Raw genomic sequence first — 24,180 nt, forward strand, 5'->3', positions numbered from 1 at the left:
CAGAGTGATTATGAAAATTAACTAAAGTAGAGGCAACTCTCTGACCGCCGCATATGTGACACGTCCAAGTCTGTGAGCCCTCTGGCTACTGTTACGAGATAAATTCACCTTGGGAAATGCACTTTGATTTCTAGTCACTCAATCATTTTCTCTCTCCTTCTCAGTATATAATACAAAATACTCGCTTCCCCAAGGAATGGTTTCTAGGCAAGGTCCATGCAGATGTCTCACTAAGTGGTCTGTATTAAATCTCCAATCTTGCGTGGCTTGGGGGTGGGGGGGGAAAGCGTCTCACTCCTGAGAAGTGTTCAGGCTTCGAGCGATGTCAAAGGCCTTTGAACAAGCCTTAGAAATGACATCCATATTTGTCCATTTTTGACTTAAGTTGCTTTTGGTTCAACCACTGCCAGGAACTGCCTTGATGCGGTATCATCCAGAATGACACCAAACGCAGAGGAAGCAGCAAGTTGCTGGCGAGAATTAGGAAGTAAAGGAGTCACTGTCCCGTTCACGTCTCCAAGGGCTGGAAGCAAGGAAAATGAAACTCGCGTTGAAAGGCAGAGTCTCCACAAACCGTGATACGAGCAAGTGACATTTTACACACCTCAAGCCTCCTGGTTCAGCCTAGCCGTTCCAACAAAAGCCATCTACACACAGCTCACTGTCTCCTGACGTTTCCACGTGTTGTTCTTGTCTTCTCCTCCTCCCTCCCTCCCTAAGCAGCAAGGAACAATTTGTGATTCTGGAATTTCTCGTTAATATACTCTGGACTCTGGTTTCCACGGTGTGGGATGAAGACGGGGCTTCTACGTTCTGAGAACAACCTCCACTTTCCCTTTCTTCTCTTCTACTCTACTTCCCCATCCATCTTTCATCTCTACCTGCTAACCCGACTCTGGTTAAAAAAAAAAAAAAAAAAAAAGAAAGTTCTCGGCAAAGGCCTATCTACTGCCTGGCTCCCTCATCTAAGAAATTCGATTTCATCTCAGTCCTGTGATTAGGAATCCAAACCACAGGGGCTTCGGATGCAGAGAATGATTAAGTCGATCTGAATTTAGATGCAAGATCTTGGGTTCCAGTCTCCGCTCTGCCACTTACCAGCTGCCTGATCTCAGATGAGCTGCCATGTATCCCTGCATCTCACCTTCTGTACCAGGCAAATGGTCTAACGCCATCCACCTTGAGGTTTGTTTTGAGGATTACGTGGGGCGCTGCCTTTGCAAGGCCTGAGTGCAGTGCAGGGGCTTATACTACTCACTCCTTTTCTTTCCAATCTGCATGCACGATGACACGCAGGGGGCAGAAGTGTCCGTAAGTACTGAGGCAGGATCCCTCCTTACTGAAACTCCGGGACGCTGCCGTTTAGGTGGGTCCATGAGCCCTTGTGCCAATGAGAAAAAGGAGAATTCAGTCCCCTGGGAGTCACTGTCCAAATTGCAAAGAAAGCCCCCGATCTCCGGCCAGAGCCACTGGCTTTTGCAAATGGAAACGTGACGCCGGCCCCCGCGTACGCCCTCTGCCTGGTGTCCTCACATAGACCACTCCTACCCAGCCTTACAGGAAGCTCGCCCTGAGTGCTCTGAGCTTTTGGAAAGGGAGAGTCAGCCCAGGTGGGAAACAAATGCCTATTATCCACTGTTGTTTCTGCCTCTTTACAGAGAAGAGGCCTCGCTGTATAGATCTCTTCATTTTCATGTGTGCATACAAGGTCACTTTCTCAACCAATCAATAGAACAATCTGAATACACAATTTTCATGTCACAGTGTATTCTGGAATTGAAATACATGGATGGGAACAAGAACAGCAAGGCTTTGAAGACGTGGCAGCCTCGGCAGGCACATCATTTTATATTGTCTTGTCGTTCGTCTCAAACATATCTGAGGATACAACTGAGATCCCTACCTTCATGGAAAGTCAGAAACAAAAAACAAAGTACTCTGAATGATTTAACATTTGAATTTTGCCTCTTTTCTTACTAAACGATGTCCAAGAGATTTTTCTGAATGTTTCCTAGCAATATTTTCATTTTTTGGGTTTTTTTTTCCACTTTAGTTTCCCCTTCTAGCCCAGTCTGCTCACCTCTTCAAGAGGTCAGACTGGTGAAGGATGAATTCTCCAACTGCTGTGTGTTCTTAGACAAGTCACTTAACTCCTCTGTTTCTCCCTCTATGAAATGCAGTCATAATAACTGCTCTAGCCAACAGGAGTGCCGTAAGGTCCAAAGCCGATCTGTGTATGAAAATTATGTGAACATCTTTAAGTGCTCCAAATGTTTGACTGCATACCATGTCCAGCATACCTCCATTTTTTTTTTCTTTCAATATACAACTGTTTCACTAACACACTCATGGACACTTTTTATTTTAATGGATGTTTCCCTTTTAAAGTCACCTTTGTTATTGACCCCCTTTAAGAGGATTCGATAGTTATCAGTACATAGGTTTTGAGCCTCTATTTTACTGTTAGGGTGTTTTGCACATCGCTTTGAATGTTGTAGCTAAAAGAATAAAAGTTAGATTGAAATACTAAATAATTTGTCTAGGCAGAGACATTTTACCGGAATGCTGACACTTGTTTTCTCAGTATTGAAAAGACCACTATAATAACGAGAGGCAATGTTGAACTAAAAAAAAAAAGCTTTGGAAGGAAATAAATTGGACTCATTTCCGTATATTAGCTAGCATTTCATTTTTGGAGCTTCACTTGCCTTCTCTGTAAAATGGGCACGTTTACAGCAACCTCCAGAACTCCTGAAAGGATTGAGTCCTCGAAGAGACTGGAAACAAGGTTTGTCAGATCCTCAGCAGAGGGTCTGGTTCACGGTAGACCCTCGGTAGATATGAACTGCCATTATGATCGCTCAGATCAACGTGGTATGTACACGTGACTGTTATAGTCGTGATAATAATAAAAGCTAAACCTGCGTATTTATATGTTCCCCAATATTTTTGGTTCCGCATAAACTAGTCAATTGACATACACAAAACACCAAGGTTAGCTTTCCTCTTTGTCTGCATCCCCTCCAGACCCTAAATTCGCTGCAATATAAAAAACCCTGAATCTATTTAGAAGTCGGCAGAATGTTCAAGAACTGAACAAGGATTTCTGGAACCCAGCCTCTACGGATAACAAACGAGGCTGTACCTAACGAATCCAGGCGACCGGGATTTCACACCCTGGACCTGGCTGTATCTGCCAGCCTCCGTCCCTTGTTTACATACCCTCTGAGGACGCACTTTTCACATTTACTGTGTTTCTTTGGATGGCAACCTATACACCTCTCAATAAATTGTGGTTTGCCTAGGAGCTGACGGGCGCAGAAAGCGAAATTCAATTTGCGCCAATTTATGAGACACACACACGGCAATCTTGGAAACTTTCCTGGGGCTCACTTTAGAAATTAACCCCTTCTTTCAATATTCTGCAGGCTTAGCACAGGCCGGTGTTTGATGGGGACGGTGGCCCAGGTCAGCCTTTTGGGTCTCTTGCTATTTGCTGCCACAATACACGGGCCCCGCTCAGCACAGACTACGCTGATTTACGAGATTTATGAGAAGAGGGAAGTGTTTGCACCTCTTCGTCATTCAGGCCACAGGGTCCCTGGTCTTACTGGGCTGTGTGTGTACTAACTTCCAGACTTCCGTAACCGAGGCGCATGTGAAAGCCAGAGTGTGGGATGCATGTGTGGGCAGGATTCGGATTTGACTGAAGATGGCTTCATTCATTCACTCATTCGTTCAGTCAACCAGAATGTTTGGCAAAAGCCAAAGGGATACAGGACAGAATGAGACGCAATACCTGGCCTCAAAGAGTGTATATTCCGCCTGTATGTTACGGCAGGAAAAGCGTGAAATTTATGAGTCAGCAGAGCCTGACTGCAGGGCTGCCTCTTCCACTTATGAGCTGTGTGATTCTGGGGAACTTGCCGACGCTCTTAAGCCTCAGTGTCATCGTCTGCAAAATGGGTACTATCCTACCCAATTTCACAGAGGATGCATTGAGGAAATGATGCTCGGGAAATTGCTGTGAAAGCTCTAGGCAGCATACAAGCGTTTAAGACTCTTACACATGTGCCAGCGATACACAGGAGGAAGGAACACAGTGGGCAGTAAAGGAACAAAAGCGAAGCCAATGAAAATCAGACACAGGAGTGGAGAGCCTAGTGCGGTTATTCTAACTAGGTGGTCCTCGTTGTAAGTTGTGCGTACAGTAACCCGATTTTCTTTCCTCAGAGTAAAGAAGAATGTGGAGGAAGAGGAATAGGTCGCAGGGGAAAGAGGAGGAGATGGCCAGGCCGCTAAGTGAAAGAGAGAATCACGTCCATGTCGGAGGAAGAAGCGGTGGACTAGAAAGAGTGTGAACTGAGGATTGGTGTGAAAAGAGGAAAAAAAATAGAGAAACTGCTGACCCCAGTCACTTTGTTTTTCTAGATCCCACCAATGCTCAGCTGAAGGCTCTGAGGGTGGGACCCACCACACTGTCCAATGCAGTGATTCTTCAAGGCAAGCTTCTTACTCTCGGGGCAGGGTGGGGGGAATAAAATAAAATCGATGATTTCAAAAGCTACTGCTGTAATGGTTATAAGTGGGTGGACTCCGTCTTTGGAGAACTTCTCTAAGGAATACGATCAAGGGAGTTCAAGGCTCCCTCCCTGACATTAACACCTCCGCTCACTCGCTGGCCTCTGTGACCCCACCGTTAAAGATGGACTCCTCTGGGGTGTCCATGCTCCAATCACAACCACTCCAGAAAAGGCGATGACCTTTCTGATGCAGAGGGAAGGGACGGATGCATTTCCCCACACTTCATGCCTCTGCCAACAGCTGAACCAGTGAACCTACCAGGTGCCCATGAGAGCCAGTGGACCGAAGTGGAAGATGGTGGTGATTTTAAAATACGCCAACAAGCTCCTGGAGAGCCCTCCCTCCAATGTGGAGCCAGTTTCCCCTCTCCTTAAGCACAGTCTTTAGTGGCTCTTTTCCAGTGACTAGAATGCAGATGAAGAGGTAGTGTCTGACAGTGTGTGATGTCCAAGATGAGTGTCTAAAAGGCATTGGAGGGACTTCCCTGGTGGTCCAGTGGGTAGGACTCTGCGCTCCAAATGCAGGGGGCCCGGGTTCAATCCCTGGTCGGGGAACTAGATCCCGCATGCATGCCGCAACTAAGAGCCCGCATGCCGCAACTAAGAAGCCCGCATGCCACGACTAAGACCAAGCACAGCCTAAATAAATAAATGTTTTTACTTTTATATATATAAAAATTATATATATATATATATATATATATATACACACACACACATATATATATAAAGGGTGTTGGAGCTTCATCCTCAAACTCTGAGATCACCCACTTGGCCAACTGCTGTATTGTGAGGATGCCCAAGCATCACCATGGAGAGGCCCACGCGGTGAAGAACTGAGTCCTCCTGCCCAAAGCCATGTGTGCACGCCATTTTGGATGTGAAACCGACAGCCCATGAAGCCTTGAGAGACCACAGCCCCAGCCAACAGCTTGACTGCAACTTCACGAGAGACCCCCCAGGCAAAGCCAGCTATCTAAGCTACACCCTAATTTCTGACCCACGGAAGCTGTAAGATATTAAATGCTTATCGCTTTAAATCATGAAGTTGTGGGGGTAACTTGTTAGGCAGCAATAGATAACTGCTACAAAGACCTAGGAACGAGTGCATGAATCCAGGAAAGAGAGACAGAAGTAACCCAAACAGCTAACCCTGAAAACAAGATTAGAGGAAGGCCATTCAAGAAACACAAGTTACATCAGGATCAACTACGTCAGAACCTGCTAAGTGTGATTCTCTCTCCCTACCAGCTCCTGCATCTTCTAGGACATTCTATTCTAGGGCTGGGAATGGAGTGCGACAGATAGGTGCTCATTAAAAGCTTCTGGATGTAATTCTAGTAATTGCTGTTTTTGCAAACATTATTATGTCCAGGGATTAAGCTTCAGGCTTTTTAAGATTTTTCTTTTCTGATCCTCTCAATGCTCCTAAAAATGTAGCTAGCATTATGATCACACTTTCAAAGACAGGAGCAAAAATTCAAGAAGAGAAAGTTTAAGGGAGCTGCCCAGGGTCTCATAACCTAATAGTGTGCAGCCCCTCTCCTACCATGGAGGTCATGGATGCTGGCACTGTGCAGCTGGGAACATGCACCTGGGTTCCCAGGCGGGGTACCAGTGTACTTCAAGCTACAGGATGAACTCAGTGCATCTTCCCGGAGCATCAGTGTTACTCACAGCTAAGCAAATTAAAACTTCATTTTTACATTTATATGAACAGAGATATCTTGAGGGGAATGCAAACTTCCCCTGAAGCTTTTAAGATAAATCGTAGGGGTTCACAGCGGGCTACTTTCGGGGGTGTCCCAGACCCCCAGGAGCGCACGTGCATTCTCTGTTGAAAGCGCCAACTGAGGCACAGCTTGTAGAGCAGGAAATGAAGGCTGGATAGGGGACGTGACCTCCAAAGTCACAGAGCTGGCAATCAGAAAGCTGGGGTTCCCAGCCTCCACCTCCTAGGTGAGTCCCACCTCTCCAGGCCCCTGCAGCAGCCAGGCTGCAGCAGCTGCAAGGTCTGAGGGGCTTGGAGCAAAGCCCTTCCTTCTCACAGTCTTCACTCCCCAAATATCACACCCTGCCCTCCCCTGCGACAAGGACTGTGATCACTGCTGCATCATTAGTGCCCTCAAAGAAAACACGGTTTCCAGATATTCCTAAATGTGTTTGCAATGACCGCAATGGCCCTTTTGATAAATAATTGAAGAAGAGGCGCCTGACCTGGAGGCTGCAGGGGGTAAGGATGGGACTGGAGGAAGAGGCCAGCAAGCTCTGCGAACAGAAAGCGTCACTTACAGTGGCAAGGAGGCAGGGCGCTCTCTGACTCCCAGGGGGCCCTGAGCTGCTCAGATGTTCCCTCCAATACAAGCTGATGCCATCCCGTTCGGCCAAATCGACCTCAACAGCCCAGAAGGCACAGCCGCACCTGTCAGCCCCAATCGGCGCTGCGGAAATTTTGTTAGTAAAATAGATGTACTGAGATTCAATTTTTCGATTGTCTGAAGGCTTAATTTAGTGACCTTGGAGAATATCTCCTAGAGGTGAAAGGAGACACTGGGAATCTGCCTGGAGGGGGGGTGGAGTGGGGACAGCGCTTCCCTGGTAATGGGTAATTTGTTTAACTCTCATTTTCAGGCCTCTTCGGGAAGCTGCGAAAATAGTCAGATAGGCACTGCCATTTTCTTAATGAAAAAATCAAAAAGGCACAGGGGGTTGGGGAGATATGAGAGAGAGAGGGAGGGAGAGACAGAGAGGGAGGGAGAGGGAGGGAGAGAGAGAGAGAGGGAGAGGGAGAGACTGTCAGCCATGCTGTGCTACTTTCTTAAGAGCAAGTAGATGTTAAGATAATATATATACACATATGCATGGATGTACTTATAAGTAGACAGACAGAGATACGTTGACTGGGAAATTTTTAGACATACACGAAAGGAGAGAAAATAATAACCCCATAGAGCTGTCTATCATCTAGATACAAAAATTACTATGACGTTGACACTGCTTCCGTCCTTTCTTCCTTTCTGCCTTCTTCTCCCTCTTTCCTTCACCCCTTCCCTCCTTCTCCTTATTCTTTTGTTGTTATTATAGCTGTTGTCACTGCTGCTCCTCAAGTATTTTAGCGTAAGCCCCGTGTCGGATGGTATTTTGAGGACGCTAGGTCACTCTGGTACCCACCAGTGTTACTTATTCACAACCCAATCCAAAGAAAGATGCTCATGGGATGGAGGGGGCTCTGGAAACGGCAGTTCCAGTTCTGGCTCCAATCCTCACTTGTTGTGGGACCCTGAGATAGTCTCCACCTCTCTTGAGTCTCAATTTCCTTTGAGTGGAAAGGATCGTGGCTTGTACACCTGTCGGGGTGACTGGATGAAATGATTCTGTGTACTAAAAATGCCAACTACCATATCGGTAAACAAAGGATGCTGCAGTCATCAGCCAATGCAGCCACCCTCGACGGTGCACCCCGGGGAGACTCAGGATGAGAAAGCACAGGATGCTGGCCCCAGAGAGCTGAGGTGCACATCAAAGGAATGATTTCAGTGAGCCCGGACTCTTGCATCTTCCCATACAGAGAAAAGTGCTAAATTCCTTAACTCGAGATGTCTGGTTGTCTTTAATTAACAGTCATCTTTTGAAGTTCTGACTCCCTGGTCTTTGTTGCAAAAACTCCTCTATATCCTGGTTCCTCCCTGACCTCTTTGGGACAATCTCTCAGAGCGATCTGAGATGCTGTGTCCTCAGTTTTGTCCGCCGAATAAAACATAACTCTCACCTTTTATGAATTTTTTTTCCAGTCCATTCCAAAATCCTCAGCGTGGACTCTTCTACAGGTTAAGGGAATGGTCATCTGTTCATTTTTGCTGCTTGTGCCCCACACGGATCCAAAGATCCTAGAAAATCCTTTAGACCATGAATGGGCAAACTTTTCCTACACAGAGCTAAACAGGAAACATTTTGGGTGGGCGATGTCCGTTACAACTACTCAACTTTGTTATTGTAGCTTGAGAGTAAACAAAAGTAGCCAATCAGGCAAGGCTGTGTTCTAATAACAATATGTTTTAAAAAGGGAAGCCAGCTGGATTTGGCCCTCGAGCCATAGTTTGCTGACCCTTTTCTCTAGATGAGCTTTACTCAAGATGTAACCTGTGTACCACTGCGGGGAAAATCCTGTGCTGCTTGTTAAACACGCAGATCCCCGGGTCCCATCCTGGATCGACTAGATTTTACAGCAACTTTGAGGTGAGGTCTGAGAAATGGCCCCCAAGCAATCCTGAAGCGGGTGAAGTTTGAGAAACCCTGTTCTAGTCTGACGTAGAACCCGTGTACCTTGGTAGGTCTGCCAGACCTGGAAATAAAACCGAGGAGGAGTAAAGTGTGAAATAAAACAGGCTTTCCTAGGGCTAAATTCTGCTCCTTGATTCGTAACTGGCCTGAGCGAGCGTCCAGTGTTCTCGGGATGCTGTCGCTGTAGGTCACTGAGTAGGCGGGCCAGGAGCGAGTCGTTTTGCTCTCCCCTCGGGCTCAGAAGTCAGTGGGCAGACAAACAGAAACAGGAGCCTGGGGCGTGCCGGGACCAGGAACTCAGGGAACGAATCTAAAGGAAGACACGTGATCGTGGGATGCTTTGGGGGTCAGAGGAGCAGGGAGAGGGGTGGCCGATGTCAGGAGAGCTGGGAGGATTGCTCAGCAAGACTTAGATCGGCCGGATCTTTCGACTGAACACACGCTATGGGACACGTGCCGAGCATCGCTTCGAGCGCATCACAAATATTAACGTGCTTTGCTCCTCATGGAAACACGTGAGGTGGGTGCTATTACGGTCCCCATTTCTAGGATAAGAAGACGGATGCCCAGAAAGGTTGAGTAACGTGCCCAAGGTTACACAGAACAGCGATTTGAACCCAGCAGCTCTGCTGCAGGATACACAGGATGTTGATTCCCACATCATACGTATTTCTCACAAAAGCACTGCTAACGTGAGTCAAGGGAGCCCTGATTTGGCCAGGACGAGATCGCTGCTCAGAAATTATACCCCGTCCCCTTCCTCTGTATTGGAATGTCCGGAGGCTCACCCGCCATGCCCTCTTCCCGATGAGCAAGGCTGGCCCTGGTTCCACCAAGTTCCAGGCCCACGCCCAGGCCTTCTCGAAGCCTTGCAGTAGCTGCCCCTCCAGCTGCTGGGGTCAGGGCAGACTCTCATTTGCTAACCCTCGGAGCCTCCTATAAGCCTGGGGTAGCATGGCAAGGGGGAAGAGAACCAAGGGTTTAAATCCCAGCTTTGCAATTCATAGCTCTGGAGCTTTGGAAAATTCCTTAACCTCCAGGGCTCTTGACTGCCTTATCTATGAAATGGGGAGAAGCACATCTACATCTTAGGATTAAAGAGAAGTAGGCGTACAGAACGCACAAAATGCTGCTCAGGGGACAGAGGCAGGATCGCCTCTGACACTTGGCTTCAAACCCAGCTCTGAGTTCCAAACTGCTCATTTGTAAAACAGAATTGATAATAGTACCCACTTTAGAAGGTTGGGGGATTAGAGACAATGATGGTAGCAACAATTAATAAAAGATAACTGGCATACAATATGGTATGAGAATTAATAGTGCAGGGTTTGGCATGTAGTATAGATTATACTGTGTTTATTATTAATACGTGTCTAATTACGTTTGGCACATAGTAGGACCTTAATAAATACGATGTAGTGTTATAAATCAAATTACTGTATATAATTATACAGTAAGGGTAACTAAAAGTGCCCAGTGTCGTGCTGGGTGTCTTTAGACACCCTACAGATTGCAGACAACGGTCACAATGATGGTGATGATGTCAGAAGTGTGTCCATGGCAGGCGCTGCCCTGAATGTCGGTCCTAACCCTCTCCCGCTTCCCTCTCACCCCCAGCCTCCTCCACCCACAGGAATGACTTCCAGTTTTGCATTCCAGTTCTGACCTCGCCTCTGTATCCAAACTGTCCTCTCTGGAGGCCGCTCTTCTGTTGTCATCATCTTTGCCACTGTGACAGGGAGCACGAGATAGGCCTTGCTGTCCCCAGGCCCCCGGTGGGGCATTCAGATTAGATTAGCCGGTAGCCCTCTTTCCCTACTGTCACTGGCTGCCTCCTGTATTGTTGGCAGGGGTGTCATTAAGGCCTCATGGCCTGAGGAGCTAATAGAGACACCAGGACTTCCCCGGTTGCCAACGCCTGCAGCACTTTGCACCTAGTGACACCCAGGAGCTAATTCCCCTTGTGACCTGACAACTTCCACTTCAACTCTGTCCCTCAACATGTCAGCCAGCCCAGTGCCCTCACTGATAGTTAAATCCGCCCAGAGCCCAGGCCTAACAGGGAGGCAGGGATGTGCCTGGCTCCTGTCCTAAAATAACAGCACAGACTGGTGGATGTGGTTTCTACCTGTTCTCTTAGACCTCACTTTTCTGGGTCCTTTCAAGCCCTGGAGTCTTCCTGCTGGAAAATGGAGCCAGAGGAGTGTTGGGGGGAAAAATGTGGATAACAGAGGAGGGTCTTAGAACTTATACACCTTGCCCTGGAGTCACGCAAACCCCAGCTCCACCACTTTCTCAGTGACTTTATGCCGCTGACCTTTACTATCCTCATCTGTAAAATGGGCTTGAACATCACGCCTTCCCGCCAAAGACTGCTCTGATGCAACTGCCAGTGCTCGACCAGTGTCAGCTCTCACTGTTTCAGCAAATCAGCCATTCTGGTCATCATTTATTTAACCTTTCCAACGATGCTGATGTGCTTTGCAGATAAATCTGCTGGAGTCGCACAGAGAGGCAGGCTTGGGTCCCGGAAGGACAGCCTTGGGGTCAAATCTCCCAATGAAGCTATTTATCATGAGCTCTCCGGCTCCCCTGCCACCATCTGTAACATGGGGGAGAGCACCCGAACCTGGATGGCTAGGCGTAACGATGGAAGCGACATACCTAAAAAAACTTAGCTCAGTGTCTGGAGCATCGTGAGTGCTTGACGATTCCACTCAAAGAGAAAAAAAGACCGGGGCAGAGACAGAAATAGCAAAGGCAAGGAATCCATTGAGAAGTGGGTAGTCTTGTATATTTCTCACCAGCGTGCTCTTGGCTGTCCTTAAATGCACACATTTGCAGGAATATATGCACACATTTACGTAAACTCCCTGACACCAGGGGCTAGGGCTGTTTTACCAAACATGGTCTATTATGCCCCCGGGGAGGCCTTTCTCCCACCTTTGTACAAAGAGAGGAGTATCTCTGGAATGATGTATGTGATCACGTGGACAGGTGACCCTCCTTCTGCGGCACCCCGGGACGTGGGTCACCATGGCTAACATGGCTTCCCTTAACCCACGGCTAAGGGAGGCGATGGTGGCTTCCCTTACATCTTTCTACGTTAGGAAGCACTTGCCTCCCGTTTCAACGTGGAACGGCGGGATGGCATGGGATTCCGCACTTCCTCATTCACGATGGCCACCGCGCTCCAATCATGTGATTATCAGCCCCTCCCCACCTCAACCCCCCACTGCCCAGCTGCCCCGGCTGCAGAATGCAAAAGCCTGCAGCATCATTAAGGCCCTTCTACACAGCGCCGACCAAGGGCCGACCCTGCAACCATTTCCACCATTAGATTTGAATGACCCTGGCAGCAGGGCTGAAAGGCCGGAGTATTAATTCACAGAGAACCACAAGCCCAATTTAAGATTTAATTTGAGATAACAAAGAGCTACTGAAAGTGTATTCAAACTTCTAAGCGTGCAAGAAAAGGCCTTTCCCTGTTTTCGGAGTTGAATATGAATCCAATCTCTCTTTAACAGAATTTATTCACAAATGTACAAACAACGGGCAAGCTTCCTTTTCTTTCTTTCCAGTTCCTTTTGCTTCATCGAGCTCCCTTATGATGTTTCCTTTTGGTACCCCCCCCCCTTTTTTTTTCCTCTCCCTTCCTAATTTACAAATGGGTGCCCTTGAGGGATTACTTTTCAATTTGATTACATCCTTGAAGAGAAAACAGGTTTCTTTAGGTATCTCCCCCAACATTCTGGTTCCCTTGGATCCCAACTTAAATATGCTAAGTATCTGTTCAACAGTGATGCTGTCCTATAAAAAGTTTCGGCCCTGCAGCGGAACTCTGAGCGGTAGAGCAACAGAAGAATGTAAAACACTAAACCACCCATTTGGAAATCTGTGCTTCTAGGTTCTGGTGTATGTCTAGACTCTGAAGAGTTTATCTCTAAAATATTTACAATTCTAGGTGGAGATGGGAATTGGTATGGTTTGGACTCAGAAGCCTGAATCTTAGATGGTATTTACTGAGCATCTATGTTGTGTCTGGCACTGTTCTGGGTACTTTGCATTTTCTCAAAGATTCAGTCAAGCTTTAGAAATAGACTTGAGTTGGAGTCCTACCTTCCCGCAGGCCTCTTTTCTTTGTGAAAAGCCACATACCTCAGTGCTTCCCAAAGGCAACTTTAAAAGCTATAAACATATAAACACACGGGTGCAAGAATTCCGCTGGTCACCTGAGCCTGTGACACTGTTGGAAATGAATAACCCTGCCTTGCAAACCTTCTGGTCACTGTTAAGATGAGACAAGGGGCAAAGGCAAGGACCACAGCATTTCGCAATCCTGCTGCTGGTTTGCTTTCTTTGTCTTCGGGTTTTCAAAAGGAGAAGCCACAGGCCGGCGGCGGGTGGAGGGAGGGTGCACGGAAGGCCAGGCACGGCTGGTGTGGCTGGTTTCCAGCTCAACCTCAACTGTGACTAGCTGTGTGACCTGGGGCAAGTCGGCCTGCACTTCTGCGCCTCAGTTTCCTTCTTCTATTCTTCTGCTCATCAGATACAGAGGAGGCTCACCATGAGGGATGTGTGGGTAGAGGTTTAAACCACAATTCCTGACTCGTAAAAGATGCGTAGGAAAAAAGGCTGAGAGGAGTGACCCACACACCTGTAAGGCAGGGCAGTGAGTTGAACAGTGTTCCCCCCAATTCACGTTCATTCCGAACCTCGGAATGCGACTTTATTTGGAAACAGGGTCTTTGTGGACAGAGTTAAGACAAAGATCGAGATGAGATTATACTGCATGAAGGTCGGTCCTAAGTCCAGTGACTTGGTGTTCTTATAAGAGACTGAAAAGGACACACAGGGACACAGAGATGAAGGTCATGCAAGGATTGAGGCAAAGACTGGAGTGACGCGCCTACAAGCCAAGGGTTGCCGGCAACCACCAGAAGCTGGGAGAGAGGCATGGAACAGGTCCTCAGGGTCTCCAGAGAAAAAGACCAACCCTGCCACTACCTTGATTTTGCATCTCTGGCCTCCTGAACCGTGAGACAGTAAATTCCTGTTGTTCAGGCCACCTCGCTTGTGGTAACTTGCGATGGCAGCCCGAGGAAACTCACAGAGGTGGTATGGTTTGTACTGATTTTATAACACGAGGCGCTTCCCTGGGCAAAGGCCCGGTGTTCTTATTTCCACTGAAATTCTTGGCATATCTTGGGGTGGAGGGTGGAGGATGTACAGTAATCTTGCCCCACGGATCCCAAGAGAAACTGTCTAGATTTTCTTGGCAGTCGATGGTCCACTTCACTCATAGCAGTGGGGCTTCGAACTTTCTGAGTAGAATTTCTCAGATTGACAGTACGGAACATTTTTTTTTAAGGGTGGAAAAGTGATTTAGGAGTAACAAGGTGTCCCCAGACAATACCCTTGGGTCTTATGTGACTCCATCATTATCTCCTGCATACCGACAGGCCACTTTCACTGGTCTGGGGCGGGCAGAGCTGGAGGTGTCCAGAGCTTTGGGTCACAGGTGGGAAAGAAGATTCCGGCACTGCACACTCAGCTTTTTGGCATTGAGACTATAGGCCGTCGTTACTGCTCCTGTTCGATTTCAGCACTCAGGCTTAACCGGCTGGAGGCTTCCCTGATGCTCCCTTCCAGCGAGGACCGGCTCTCTGTGCATCTGAGAGCCTACAAGGGTGCCAGGTCCACAACAGGTGCTCATGACGGTCACAGGAACGATAAAGGTTACAGTAGAATATAAATCAGAAGGAAAAGGCCTGACCTGCGTTGTCTTCTTTCTGCCACACTGACGCCTTATCACCCCCATTTTGCCGATGTTGCCACCAAACCGAGAGCAACACATAAATAAATAAATCACCAGCCTAGCGCAGACGCTGCAGACCCAGGGTCGAGTCCCAGTCTCACGGATTTACAAGCCTGAACCCTGGATCATCATCACAGATGCCTCCAAGTTTTCGCTTAAGGATGAAAAAAGGCAGGGAGGGGATTGGTGGCCCTCGGGCATGTTGGGGTCACCAAAGACCTTTAGTGACATAAATAAATGGGGGCTAATTGGACCTCTCATGACAACGGCTTGCCTGCTGAGCTGGGTCCGTTTCACCCGGGGAACCAGACAAGGCCGAGAAGGTGTAAGAGAAGCCAGTGGCGCCGGCAGATGCCCGCCCACTGGGTGGGGCTGCAGAGAGTGACGCCTGTTACAGAATGCTTTTCACTTAATTTTCACAAGAGCCCTCACTCCTAGAGCTGAGCACTCCGAGACGTAGAGAGGTTCTTGAGCGACTTGCCCAGAAACATTCCATGAAGGCACCAGACGCCAGCCCAGGCTTCCTGACTCGGCTCTTAACCCACACACGTAACCTCCACTGTACACGCCCTCTCTGCACGCTGATGCGTTTCTGCCAGTCTTCTCACTTAGGCTTCAACAACCTTTGGAATTAAGTATGACTAGCTCCATTTTAGAGAAGAAGAAACGAAGGCCCCACACACTTAACGAGTTCACTGGGAAGCTAGTGATGACGCCGAAGGGATAACGCCGAAACCCAGGACTGCCTGGTTCCAGGGCTTTCTACTGTACTTCAAGGCTTGGATCAACCAGGGCTTCAGACCAGCTCACAACAACCATAACCCACAGAGGAGGGTTTTATGCGCTGGGGGAGGCGATGGTGTGGGAGGGTAGGGGTGGGGCAGGAGTTGGATGTACCCAGGCTGGAAAGGAGGTGATGGCTGGGGTGTGGCCAGATCTCCCTTCCAGGAAGGCCTGTGGCCTTCAGGTGTCGTGGCCTTCAGGAGTGCCTGAAATGCAGAGAGGCACGTCCTTCCTAGGGCAAGGTCACATCCTTCCTGGGGCAGTCTACACAATGACTAGTCGAGGCACGGGGATAAAGGCCTGGTCATACCAGCCCAAGGGGTGTTGACGCCGATGGGCCCTCTCAGTTCCAGAGCCCTCCACGAGACTGGCTGGGCCCCTTGTCTGGCTGCATCTCAGCCCAACTTCTCCCTCTGCTCGTGCCAGCTTCATTCCATAGGTGCTGACCCCAAGCAAAGTTCTGCAAGCCAAACTTGCCCTCTGAGTCAGCTCCCTGGAAAACCCAGTGAGAAGCTTTCTCATTTCTAAAGAAAACCATCAGTGATGAGAACAGGCTGGAACCTGGGGAGTTCCTGGGAGTTTTAGGAGGAAGCCGGGAGAAGACGGAGCCCATCTGAGCAGGGCCCGTTTACCCGCACACCACGACTCATCGCCGACGCCCACAAGTGCAGGACTTAACAGGGGCTGCACCTGAACTTCTTTGTTGACATAATTAGTGCTGGCTCCAGGCAAGAGGTTTTGTAGCCAACTTGGCCTGGGTATATGAGTCTTGATTGGCAAATTTGCAGCAAAGTTCAGCCAAGTTCTATACCTATTTCGTAGTGCACCTCACGCGCATCTAAAGGAGCCGACTCTTCCGATAGATTTTCAGTTTTATGGTTGTTGGGAGCTGAAGATATTAGCTCTTTTTTCTTTTTTTGGGGGGGGGTACGCGGGCCTCTCACTGTTGTGGCCTCTCCCGTTGCGGAGCACAGGCTCCAGACGCACAGGCTCAGCGGCCATGGCTCACGGGCTAGCCGCTCCGCGCCATGTGGGATCCTCCCGGACCGGGGCACGAACCCGTGTCCCCTGCATCGGCAGGCGGACTCTCAACCACTGCGCCACCAGGGAAGCCCATATATTAGCTCTTGAAGTGGACAAATGCTTCTGGCAGGCCAGGCTGCGCTCGGAGGAGGAGAAATGCCCGCAGTCTCCTCTGAAAATTAATGTAATAAGATGCATTAATCAAAACTCTTTCAAGTCTCCACACTTGGCCTGGGCTTAAGAGGCAATATTTTGAAATTGCAGTTGGCTAAGCTTCCCTATTCTTCGCAAATCAGAATAGAAAAAAAAAAAGAAAAGAAAAGAAACAGGGACTTCCCTGGTGGCGCAGTGGTTAAGAATCCGCCTGCCAGTGCAGGGGACACAGGTTCAAGCCCCAGTCCGGGAAGATCCCACATGCCGCAGAGCAACTAAGCCCGTGTGCCACAACTACTGAAGCCCGTGTGCCTAGAGCCTGTGCTCCGCAGCAGGAGAAGCCACTGCAATGAGAAGCCCGCGCACCGCAACGAAGAGCAGCCCCCGCTCGCCGCAACCAGAGAAAGCCCACGCGCGGCCACGAAGACCCAACGCAGCCAAAAATAAATAAATAAAATAAATAAATTTAAAAAAAAAAGAGAAAGAAACAGAGCTAATGTTTAAGAAAAACTGGCAATGGGAAAACGGTTTAAGCAACTTTTAATTCCTTAGCTCCACTAGGGGCTACAGAGGGCTCTGGGCGATTTGCCCTTTGCATTTCCACAAAGTTACTGCAGGCTGGCATCAGAAACTGTTGGTCAGACCCCAAGCCGGCTCAGGATTGGTCTGGATCAATGTCTTGGGCCCAGGTTATTTACTTGTCAGTTTCTGGCCGACAATAACTTATTTCAGGACTTGCAATGGCATCTTGGCTATGTGATGCCTTCAGATGTTTGCAACCAGGTGATGAGAAATTCTGGAAGCTAAAATAGATGACACAGATGAGAGCACTGGAACTGCATGACTTTTGTCTTAAACGTTACCTTCTGAGGAACCCAAAAAACATCGAGCCGCAGAATCAGAGCCAATACCAATTTCTTCCCGGTGGCTGTATGTTTTTCGGTGACACTCTACAATTTAAAGTGATATAACAGTGCCCTGAACGTTGTACTGCAATTTGGTTGTGCTTTTAATGGGACACAGCTACGTCTGTATTTACTATTATAACTCAATACCCAAGAGATGAATATTTTTAGAGACAAAGGGCCAGGCTTTTGTGGAAACATTTTTTTCCCTTTTGTATCAAAAAAGAAAAATGTGGAAAAAGAACGAGGCTCCTTCTTGTCTGGTAGACTTTAGTAATTGGCAGGATTTTGAGTAAGCTCTTTCAAGAGCCCTCCATTTCTATTTTCACATTAAACACACTTGCAATATCTATTAAAAGCCCAAATACTGAAGCACACACCAGGACTACCAATGAACTTACATCTGGAGTCCTCGATATATCAAGAGAGATGAAGTGAGCGTTCGTATCATACAGTTTTATTTCTTTGGGAACTCAGAGTCGGGAGAGAAGAGCGTGCCTCTTTCTCTTGCCTCCTGGACCTGGCCGCTGTCCCCCATTTTACATCGATTCTATATCCAAGGTTTTTAGCGGAAGGGGCCAAGTTCAGAATTTGACTAAAACAACAAATACTGGATTCTGCCTTCATCTCAGGGAGTATTTCCATTAAAGCCTGAGGGATTCCACAGGGGAAAGGCAGGACACACGCGTGGATATTTCCGCCCTGTTCTGGTTGGGACCCCATGGCCTTACAGGTCGAAGATGATTGAACAACACCCTAGGAAGGACAGGCGAGGTCACCTGGGGACTTGGGAACATCTGGGAGAGAGCAGGGCAAGTGAGTGGGTTGGGGAGAGAGTCTCTGGACCCTGAAGAGATCTTCAAAGTCACTCTCAAGGTTACATTTAGGTGCAGACAAAGCCAGATGTGAGCGTGGACTTGTAGGCAGCCATGCAGCAGAATGAGGCTCATTTAAACACAGGCAGCGAGGTGTGCCTGCAGTTGCCCTTGGCCTCAGACCGACAGTTGCACATCTAGCTCCTTAGCTCCTTTCCAGATTTCTTTAAAAGAACAGGAAGGACAGAGAGGATGGAGGCCCAGGGGGAGAAAAAGGAGTCATAGCTCAGCGGAAGTCCTCTCTCAGAGTCTCTCCCACCCCCATAGATGGGCGTTTTGGATGAAAGTTTATACACTGGGCAAAGACAGGTCATGGGCTGAGATCTCAAACCATATCCATTGGTCAGGGTCCTGCAAGGACACAGACGCACACTCAAAATGGTAAGTTGAGGGGCGTTCAGTAAAGGCGCTCTTTGCAAAGGTAGGTGCAGGGTCTCAGGAACTGGTGAGGTCTCGTGCAGTGTCCTGGGTTTAGTAAGAGCTGCCCCCCTTGCAAGCTGAACTGGAGGGAACCTTCTATGGAGGGAGGTGGCCCACACATGCCCTGCAGGGAGTAAGCCTGGGGTCTGAGCAGCCTCGTCTTGCTCTGTCTCAATTCCTGTTGGTGCACATCATTGCGAAATCTGACCTGAGGATGAGGGCAAGAGAGGCCACTGAGCTCAGCCTCCCCAGACACTGTGGCAGGGTAGGAGGGATCTGGAGAGGACGAAGATAAGCAGGGCATAAGCCAGACGCTGGAGGGCCTTTGCGGGTCTCAAGGGCCCTGCTGCAAGGGCAAACGAGAGGTCAAGTTCGAGGACATTGCCCACGTTTCCCCAGATTCAACCAGGAAACCTTGGCTCTGATGTTTGATATACTAACAAGCCAAATCAGGTGTTTTATGAAGGTAGAACTTCTTCCCCCAAAATATCTGATTTGGAAACCTCTAGCCTAGATGTTTTCTCTGGTTTCTTGCAGGTTTGCAGTGCACGATTCCATAGAAAGAACAGGACGTAACCTAGCGTGTGCATCTCAGAATCACACGTTAGCAAAGAGCACTGACGCTTTTTATCCGAACCATGGCTGCAAACCCTTTTGTTTGGTACGTACATGGAAAAGCCAACATTCTGAAGTAGAGGCTTATTTAAAATTTTTTTTCAAGAGAGGCCACCACATCTTTGGGACATAGGAGATCTGAGGAAGAGAGAAAAAATAGTAACTAATTTTTTGAACATAGCTCTTTTGAATTAAAATGGAACACAAATATTTGGTTCAAGACTTTTAGGAAAAGAGAGAGAGTGCAACAGAAGGATAAAAAAGGTGAAAAGAGGGACGGGAAATCAAACGCCACGAAGAAGAAAACTTATTGCCTGAAAGACACGCAAAATGGAGGCACGTATTTGCTGAAATTTCTAGGAAAAAGGGCTGGAATGGCTTCTCAGTCACTGACTCCTCTGGCTGGCAGGGAGGGTCCAGCCGAGCTCCATGACCTCCCGTGAAGGCGCTGGGTTGGGCACGGGAATCTAAAGCCTGTGTGCCAGGGCGGTGTTATTCAGGGCAGATATTCATTGAAGAGGATAAAAGGAAAGCAAGGGGGCTGTAAAGGCACCTGCAGGCTGGAAGGAGCAGACGAGCCTCGAGCCTCGGGAAGGTGAGACGGGGGGCCTCCAGCTTTTCTAATCTAGATAAATGACCTGCTCGGCGGAGCAGCTACAAACTTGCCAAACGTGCTGACCGCCTGAAATGAGCAAAGGTGGTGACTAAGGGAGGAAGAAAAATATAAAACGAGCTGAGTCTGAAGGAGCCTCACTCATCCAGGTCTGACTGTATGACAAGTGAAATTAACAGAGGGGCGGCAAAGAGAAAGCAACAAGTATTAGGGAGTAGAAAACACACTCGGAAGGAACGTGACTGATCTCCAAGGAGGCTTTTGTGGTTGTGGATGAGACCTTGGGATCATGACAGACACACGCACTTGCACACGCACTTGCACACGCACAAACCCACCCCCGCCACATTCCCACACCCACGCACACAGCACAGCTGAGCACGGCAGAGCTGCGGGGGCATAATTATATCTCTTGTCACCAGGACAAAATAAGTGTCCCCAGAAATGAGAACAGATTATCCTGGACTCTGGCAAAACTCAGTTTGAGTATCACAGTCCGTTCTGGTCATCACCTTATAAAAATGTTATTAATCTAACACTTGAAAGGTATGAGGAAAAGCACAGAGGCCAATTCTCAGATCTAAAAGTCTGAGTGTCCTTAAAAGGGCTGGTTATGTATAGCTTAGGAGGGAAGAAAAAAGGAAGGGAAGGGGAGGGGAGGGGAGGGGAAAGCATTTAGGACCTGAAATATTTGTGGCGTACATGAATCTATGACGGCAAAATAGCAAAACTCAGAAGCGATATTAAAGGTAAATTTGAGTAGCTGAATATTTTTTTCCAAAAAAACTTAAGTATCAACTAATCATTTAGAACAAAAGATGTGTATACAAACAGCAACCAAAACAAAACAATACAAAAACAAAAAACCCTAACAAAAACTCACTAGCATCTCAGTATTTTCCTGCAACATGATGGAAATAATAGACTAGCATACATTTACCCATTGGGATAGATTCCCTAATTGTGTTTCTCTCCAAGATTCATGACAATATTCTTCTATTTGATTTTGTTTTTCCACTTTTTACAACAAATTCAACACTGAGACAAAATCTTTTTAAAAAATAGATGTCTTTAAGAAAAACCATATGGAATGGTGGTATGTTCCCCTATCTTATGATTATGATACACTATACATGAAGGCTTTGCTTCATTCCGAGACTTGTTAGCGAGTACTGACTCTGGATTAGTCAGTGCCTGTGGACAAGGATCCATCCTTCAATCCTACAATCCTTCCTTCCTTCCTTCCTTCCTTCCTTCCTTCCTTCCTTCCTTCCTTCCTTCCTTCCTTCCTCCCTCCCTCCCTCCCTTCCTCCCTCCCTCCTGCCCTTCCTCCCTCCCTTCCTTCCTCCCTCCCGCTCTCCCTTCCTTCCTCCCTCCCTCCCGCCCGCCCTCCCTCCCTTCCTTCCTTCCTCCCTCTCTCCCGCCCTCCCTTCCTTCCTTTCTACATATATTTTCAAGAAGTTGTTTGAGATTACAAGAAAACACAAAACCTACCATTCTGAATCCATGTCAGTTTAAGGGTTGCATAGCCCGGTAGTACCAAGAGATGCGGCTGGGCATTGATGTCCTCTGTAACGTTCACCCTCCACAGTGAAATGTTACTCAAATATCCCCTGACCCCTTTGGCTGTCACGTGGCCTCTTTGGAAGACTGGCAGATGCATGTGCAAGTCAAAGCACCCAGCTCCATGCTACATTACCAAGCATCAACACCTACTGCATGTTGGGCCCTGTGCTGGCTGGTAGCCTGGGGTTCAAAGAGGATGAGACTCAGTTCCCTTCCTGAGGACCTGATTGTCTACCTGGGGAAATAATGATGAGGGTGACAATGATGGTTTGATGCTATCATTTATTCGGTCAGTACTGCAGGCCAGCACTATTCTTTGAAAGGCCCATGCATTCCTCACAGCAAGGTAAAGTCTTATTATCCTCATGAGTCAGAGGAAAAGATGTAAGCTTACAAAGCTTAAGTACCTTGACTGAATGTTTTCGGATTGATGTTTGTGTCCTCCCCAAATTCATATACTGAAACTCTAACCTCCAAATGTGATGGTATTTGGACGTGGGGCCTTAGACAGGTAATGAGGTCTAGAGGAGGTCATGAGGGTGGGGCCCCCACAGTGCGATTAGCACCCTTATAGGAAGAGGTGGACAGACCAGAGCTCCTTCTCTCCACCATGTGATGACATAGAGAGAAGGCGGCCATTTGCAAGCCAGAAAGAGAGCCCTCACCAGGAGATGAATCTCTTGGCACATTGATCTTGGACTTCCAGCCTCCAGAACTGCGAGAAGTTCATGGCTGCTGTTTTAAGCTGCCCAGCCTACGGTGTTTTGTTACAGAAGCCTGAGCTAAGACACCAAGGTGACACTTAGGAAGCACAGAGTCAAGAGTCAAACCCAGCTGGCTTGACTCCACCCCCATTATATAATGCTGAGATGGCAGAGTATGTGTTATCAGAGCAGAAACTATGCTGATACCTGGATTGAGTAGCTTTACTCATTGGCTGTGACATCATCCACTCCGAATGGTTGGTGCTCACCAGTTCAACTGTTAAAAAATTGACTATCTCCCCTTTGGGGAGGCCCTTGGTAAAGAGAGATGCCTCTAGCTCAGCCTTGGATGGTGAACAGGCAAAGATACCTAGGTAAGAGGCAGGTCAGCCAGCGAGCAACCCTGAGCACGCTGGACAAAGGGAGCAGCCTGAGAAAAGACATGGAGGGGAGCAAAGAGCATGAGGTAACCACAATCCATCCTGACCAACTGCAGGTCCAGCTGGCATGTGGGGTCAGAGGGTGGAGGAGGCAAGAAGGTGAGGTTCAAGAGACAGAAGCTTTGTGGATGAAGCTGAAGCCTCTGAACAATAATTTGTGTCTCGTCCAAATCCTATTAGATATTCAATACAGCTACACACTACGCAGAGTTTCCACTGACATCAGTCAACACTTATTAAGCACGCTAGAAGGCTCCACAGGAATTACGAAACTGTGCAAGCGGTTTGCCATCCAACTTAAGGAGAGGTAACTGCAAAACCAAGAAAAACTGAGAGACATGGACATGTGTTGATCTTAGGATATCTGAAAACCTTGAAAAGTCTCAGAGACATGTGAAGGGCATATGAATCAAATTCAACTGATCTTCTCTTGGAAGAGAACAGAGGGCACATGGGTGCCAAGTGGGAACAACTTTTAGGAACCTGCTCTTTCCATGCACATCCTCTACTCCCAGCACCCACCCGCATAAATCATGTCCTCAAAACATGCTAATTAGAATGTGGCCAGTGCTTCCTGTCGGGAGGCAACCTGAGAGCTTAGCTGGAGGAACAAACCGAAGAACCCTGAAATTAATGAGTGCTTCGCATCTTCCAAAGGGATCTGAAGCTTTACTGCTTTAAAAGTTCATTAAAAACTTTTAAAAAATAGAAATGAAGGAAGGAAGGCACAGAGGGAGGGAGGGAGGGAGGGAAGGGAAGGGAAGAAAAGGTAGCAGAGGTAGTGAACGTACACAATGACAGATTCCAAATGGCATTCTAGTACATGAATGTACTAGTAAATATAACTCCCCAAAGTGGGAAATCCAACCCAGGGAGCCTACGAATCACAGAGTGGATAGACAATCACGAATCAATCAGCAATTGCAGAATCCTTTAAAAATACATACTCTGTACGAACGTGCGTGTGTATGTCTGTGCACGTAGGTATGTCCCAACTCAGAGTGTCAAAGAACACTCATTTTCCCAGACTGCGAGTTACCAAAGTCCCTTCGTTGGTTGTTCACGTGCAATCCTCTGTAATTCAGAAGACGGAAGAAGCCAAATCCTCACACTAGCACACTGTTTGCCTGTCCGTTTCTTTACAAACCTCTGAAATACAGTGCAAGTTACTGAAAACCAGGGGAGCCCCTCCATGTGTCCTGAGTTCAACAAATGTGCTCCTGGCATCACAAGTCCGCGCTCTGCCTGTGACGTTTTCTAAGTGTCTGAATGCATAGTCCACGGGGCATTACTGTCTCTTCTGGCATTATGACAAAATGACGGAGCACTTGTCTTTTTGCATCTTGGGCTGTCATTTGTCTTTTTCTATGGAGTTTTTTCTCTCCTGCATAAGATGATTGG

General features: G+C 47.9%; 1 protein-coding gene and 1 non-coding gene across 4 annotated transcripts in view; one reads left to right on the forward strand and one right to left on the reverse strand.

Moving 5' to 3' along the window:
• Positions 1-24,180, reverse strand: part of WWOX (WW domain containing oxidoreductase) — a 976,221-nt gene that overhangs the window by 350,613 nt on the left and 601,428 nt on the right. The gene's annotated exons all lie outside the window — the stretch shown is intronic.
• TRNAW-CCA (transfer RNA tryptophan (anticodon CCA)) lies at positions 5,066-5,138 on the forward strand. Its single transcript has one exon. It is a non-coding gene; the product is annotated as a tRNA-Trp (tRNA).

Source organism: Orcinus orca, chromosome 20 (assembly GCF_937001465.1).
Source record: "Orcinus orca chromosome 20, mOrcOrc1.1, whole genome shotgun sequence".
Classification (NCBI taxonomy): Eukaryota; Metazoa; Chordata; class Mammalia; order Artiodactyla; family Delphinidae; genus Orcinus; species Orcinus orca.